This window comes from Pistacia vera, unplaced genomic scaffold, assembly GCF_008641045.1.
Source record: "Pistacia vera cultivar Batoury unplaced genomic scaffold, PisVer_v2 Contig1005, whole genome shotgun sequence".
Classification (NCBI taxonomy): Eukaryota; Viridiplantae; Streptophyta; class Magnoliopsida; order Sapindales; family Anacardiaceae; genus Pistacia; species Pistacia vera.
Window position 1 is genome coordinate 284,503 of NW_022195034.1, and position 6,000 is coordinate 290,502.

A 6,000-nucleotide genomic window follows, 5' to 3' on the forward strand; every position below is an offset into this window, starting at 1 on the left:
CTTCCTTATTGTTTTTTTTTTTTTTTTATATTCATATATATATTTTTTCACACATACATAACTTAGGAAGCAATGATATCACCAATTTTTTTTTTTTTTTTTCACACAACAACCCTGAACTAGTTCTTTCACACATCTTCACAAGATTTTATAACAAAGCTCAAAACCTCACACATTTCACTTTCATCAATTTAGATTAAATCCTCTTAAAAGAATATCAAAGGTAGAAAATTTGTCTAAGAGTTAAAGTGGGTAGGTTATTGCAGGTTAAAAGAAAGAAAATCAAGGCTAAATATATACAATAAGGCTCAACGAGGTGACTACGGATAATAACATATAAGGTTGGCTTGAAAGGCACAAACAGTCCAAAGATGGCCTAAGTCATTTCTTTAATCATGCGTCGTCTAGGATTTCACCTCAAGTGATCATCAAATAGGTTCTACAATTTTAGGGACCTCACAAAAACGCAGGAAGATTACACACAAAACATCCCTAAATGCTAGAATCAACTAACCAAACAGATCACATACCCGAGAGTTTCAAACTACAACAAAACCAACATCCAGAATAGTTCTTCGACTAGGGTAAAAATTGACCTCTCCTATTCACTACATGTCATGCAATCATGTTATCTCATAGACATTTGGCATCATCTAGGAAATACAAAGATTCCACAAACTCACAAAAAAATTATAGGCATGCATGAACATGAATTCATAAACATAAATTTCATACTTTCCCACCCCCAACCAAATTCCTACATTGTCTCCAATGTAGCCATCAAGACAAAGTAGTCGTAAAGCATCGGAAGTAACTCCATTTAAATGTGCATCCCATAGTCAACTTGAAATCTACCTACACAAAAGAAAGAACACATGGTGTCTTGGAATAGAATCCATGTTGTCGGTTAGTCATCAAAAAGTTTGCGGAAATTAAAAAAAACACACAAATAAGAAAAATGAAATCAACATAAAAGTAAATAAAGTTTATTCAAACTGAAAACAAAATAAAAGCAAATAAACAATGATAAGAAACAGAATGGTAAATGAAAATAGGAAACATTAATTAAACAAAAATAGCAAAAAGATAAACAAAACATACCAAAAAGAAATAAAACATCAACATGCATAAAACAAAAATTAAACAAGCAAAAATTAAACGCACAAAAGCAACATAAATCAAGGCAAAGTCACTAGAAATCACAGAGCAACTTAATAGTCCTCGGCAACGGCGCCAAAAACTTGACAGACATACAAAGTTTAATCGTTCGCAAGTGCACGAGTCGCAATCGCATCATAGTCCACAAGTAAGGGTCGATCCCATAGAGACTGGAGATGTTGTTGTGATCCTAGAAACTATGCCTTGATGAAAGTAACAAGAATTGAAATAAAGAAAACATATAAACAACATTAAAGTAAATCTAGATCTAACTATATACAAAGAATCCTAGGGCTTTAACTCCATCAGAATTATCAGGCTATGTGTTCATCATCGAACTATCGTTCTGCCCCCTCCATTCTAGGGTTTGTACATCATCGGGTTCAACCTAGTACTTTCATCATTCAAACTAGCTAGTGGCGCGTAGCCTAGTCTAAACAACGAAGGAACCAATTTGCATAGACTCAAATCATCCATTCATAGAGCTAATCAAGATGGGCATGACGTCTTTCGATTCTAAGGTATTACCATGGCCATTCGGAATAACCTAGTGTTTGCATCAACTAAACTAGCTAGTGGTATATAGCCTAGTCTAATAACGAAAACCCATTAAGCACAAGACAATCTTAAAGAAAATAACTAATCTATACCCGAGCAGGGCTACAAATCAGTCATTCCACACACAATCTTGTCTCATACAATCAATTAACTAACATCAAGGTTGATCAGGCTCTAATATTAACTAAAGATTGAATTAAATGCAATGAATGAATCTAGAACATAATAGAATGGATCAAACAAATATATTAACAATAAAACACAAGCCTTCAATTAAATTACATCAAATCCCTAGAAAACAAAATACAACATAAAGGAAAAGAAACAACAACACCTGGAACCATAATTGCGCCCCAACTCGTTTGAATTGAGCCCCAGCACATTTACGCCGTGGCTTAGTTTAATTACGCCCTAGCGCATTTATGTCGCGGCTTAGTTTAATTGAGCCACAGCGCAAAGTCAAAATTTCACACTTTTACTTCTCACCTTGATTTATTTGCACTAGAATGAGTTTAGGATGTTCGAACACCAACACAAGCATGGATAATCTATTCTTTTGCACCTGAATACCTGAAAAACACACAACACTTGTGATTCCGGAAGATAATGAAACATGCAAGAAATCACATCATAAATCATACATTAAACCTTAAATTCCTTACAGTTTCACCTCCAAATCATTAAATAAATCTGCATTTCCAACACTCAACACTTCTTCATGAAAGACTTAGGGGAAGCAACCTACATCCTCGGTATAAAGATCTATCGTGATAGATCTCGTAGGTTGTTGGGCCTAAGTCAAAGTACATACATTGACAAAGTACTGAAAAAGATTCAATACGGAAGATTCATAGAAAGGTTATCTTCTAATGTCACATGGTGTGTATCTCTCTAAGGATATGTGTCCTAAAACATAGGAGGAGAGAGATAAGTTGGGTGGTATTTCTTACGCTTCGGCAATAGGATCCATCATGTACACCATGCTTTGTACTAGGATTGATGTCTTATATGCCTTGAGCAATTGTAGTAAATATCAATCGGATGTAGGTGAAAAACACTGGATAGTAGTCAATAACATTCTTAAGTACCTAAAGAGGACTAAGGATATGTTCTTGATTTATGGAGGATAAGATGATCTCACTTTAAGAGGATACAGTGATGCTAGTTTTCAAACTGACAAGGATGACTATCGATCACAGTCAGGTTATGTTTTCTATCTTAATGGGGCTGCAGTAAGCTAGAAAAGTTCAAAACAAAGCATTGTAGCAGATTCTACAACGGAAGCCGAGTACATCACATTGGGTAATGCAGCCAAAGAGGTTGTTTGGATCAAGAAGTTTATGGCAAAAATAGAAGTGGTTTCAAGCATTGTTGATCCAGTAGTGCTTTACTACGACAACAATGGTGCTATAGCTTAGGCTAAAGAACCACGATCTCACCAAAGATCCAAGCACATACTCCAACAATAGCATCTCATCAGAGAAATAGTAGAGAGACATGACATGCAAATTGACAGAGTACCTGCTAACGATAACATCACTGACCCACTAACGAAAGCTCTATCGCAACAGAAGCATGATAAGCATGTATCATCATTTGGGATCTAACGAATAAATGATTGGCTATAGTGCAAGTGCGAGATTGTTAGAGTAGGTGCATTAGAGCCAACATGTAGCTCTTGTAAACCCATATTTTATATGAATAAAAGGAAAATGCTTCTTTATAAGCAATATACTACAATATCTATTTACTGTGTAAAGAAAATAGTATATGTCCTTATAAAGGTTGAAACCAGTGACGAGGGTATTAAGTGTCATAAATCTTAATTGTGAGAAACCTATGAGCACAAATGGTGGCCCTTCTTAAATCGTCCATAGTCATAGTATAAATCCGACCTAGGACACATATTATACAGAGAGACTATCATCGCGTTGAACGACCCTATCAAAAGATAGTGATAGGTCTCACATGTAGAGGTTGTGAGCATCAACTTGACGCAACACATGGGTGCTTGCTTGTGCACGTCCACTAGACTGACCTATCAAAGGATTCTAGACAAGATGGTAACCTAGTGTCTATGGAATATATCCTCTTACGGATGGTGGTGCATGTGGTCCTTCGACTTGAGATCACTACAGCACTACGTGTAAAGATCAATGTGATTTGACACCAACCTAACATTGTCTCTCTTTGGGATTACCATAATGGTGGTGATTGGTTACATTGGGAAGTACACTATCTATGGCTATGGTGGATCAACAAAGGATTCATCACTCCTAGTTACAAAAGACCTTATCTCGGCAAGATATTTGGTTAAAAAACTATGACTGCAAAGTCATCGCCACGGCAGAATTGAGTTGGTGCTCGAATCCAATCTCATATAGTCATCATATTCAAGAACTGAATATAGAACATGTCAAGGTAATAGTTTGAGGTAGATACTGCTTCTATAGCTCAAACCTTGATGAGATATAAGATGATCAAATTGATCAAATTGCACAACAACCATACCATAGACAAGGAAAGCTTGATCGCTGAATCTCTGCTTACCAAGGAATCATGATGCCTTGCTAGAGGTCAATCTTGATTGGTGTACGAAAACACTAATTGGCTGATACCTAATTAGTTATCAAGACACCGCCGACAAAGTAGAGAGCCTTCGGGTCACACACATAGAAGGTACTTAAGTGAGAATGGAAATGGAAGGACAATTTTGTCCTTGGGCTGAAAAGGATATTTTGGTAATTTGGGAGTCTAGGGGCATTTTCGTCATTATGGGCAAAAAGGGCACTTTGGTAATTTTTCTAGGGTTGGCGCCATTATTCAATATTTATATTGGAGGAATTTTGGCAAAACTAGAGTCTTTTTAATTTTAATTAATATGAAGGAATATTTTTAATTTAAATTAAATATATTAAAATCCAAAATTAAATATGATATATATTTATGGATTAAATAAAAAGAAATATTTATTTAATTAGAATATTTATTTAATTAAAATTTATATTTAGGAGAATATCTTAAGAGATATTCTTATCCCTAATATAAAGGATTGCAATCCCATTCAAATTGGAATTAAAAGATTTCAATCCAAGCCAAATTGGAAATCAAGGATTCATAATCTTTGTAGGATTCTAGTTTGGGGTTGCCTATATAAAGGGGCAATAGATTTTAATTAAAGAGAGATTTTTTGAGAGAAATCTTTTAAAAAAATTAAATTAATTTTTCTCCCTCTCCTAAAAGCTCACGTCCAAACCCTAGCCACCAAGAGAATTTTATTCTCTTAATTTTCGCCTCCCTTCCTTAAGCACTAAGATTGGTTTAGCAATTAATCTTAGGGTGATCCTGAGCCTGCCTTCATGTGGATACCGACGTACTCAATCCTGCATTAGGTTGATAACGATTAATGGGAGACATCCAGAGAAGGAGCCGCCAATGAAGGTATTAAATCAAACCTTGTATGGTTGTATGATTTAATTTATGTTGATTATCATGTCGAAATCATGATCTTGGGTAAATGGGATCGTGCCATGGCAAGAATTTTTTTTTTATTATTATTATTTTGCGCTTGCCACAACATGGTTCCTTCAGCTAAGGCGAACAAACAAAGCACACCTAGTTAACTCAGATCCATCACCATTAAGGAAAACTCTAATGATGTTTCAACCTCCCATAGTAGAAGCATAATCTTTGCTGATGTGAAGAAGGTAACAATGAATAGTGGTTTGGTTAAATTCATGATGATGGAAGGCATCGGGTTATTTAGGTTTGACTTAATATCATTTGTGAGGGTTTTTGTTATTACGTCTCACCATTTTACTATCTTTACTAAAGATCGTGTATTAACATACACCATTGGCATGCATGCTATGTTAGGAAACGGCCATAGACGCAGCGGAAAACAAAATCATAATAACAAGGATTGTTCCCATTGAGCCAAGATCAAAGGTACAATTTTACAGTTTATGTTAAAATAGAAATCTGCAGAAATTAATCATGAGTTTAGAAAAACATACACACGTTTGGAGGCTCCTCCAAATTTGTCAATGAATGTTTTGCTACTAGCCCAAGTGTAGGATCGAACCTACGTAGTCCACACGAAGATAATCACAAAGAACTAAGGAGGGATTTGCTAGATCCTCCTTAGCTTTAAGATCAAGAAGAAAAATCAATGAAATTGATTTTAGGCAAAAACAAATTCTGCCGTGGGAGAGTGTTTAAAGGGCTGTTGTGTTTTTGCCATTTAAAAAAAAATAAACTAAATGAAATCACTTGTATTTTTTA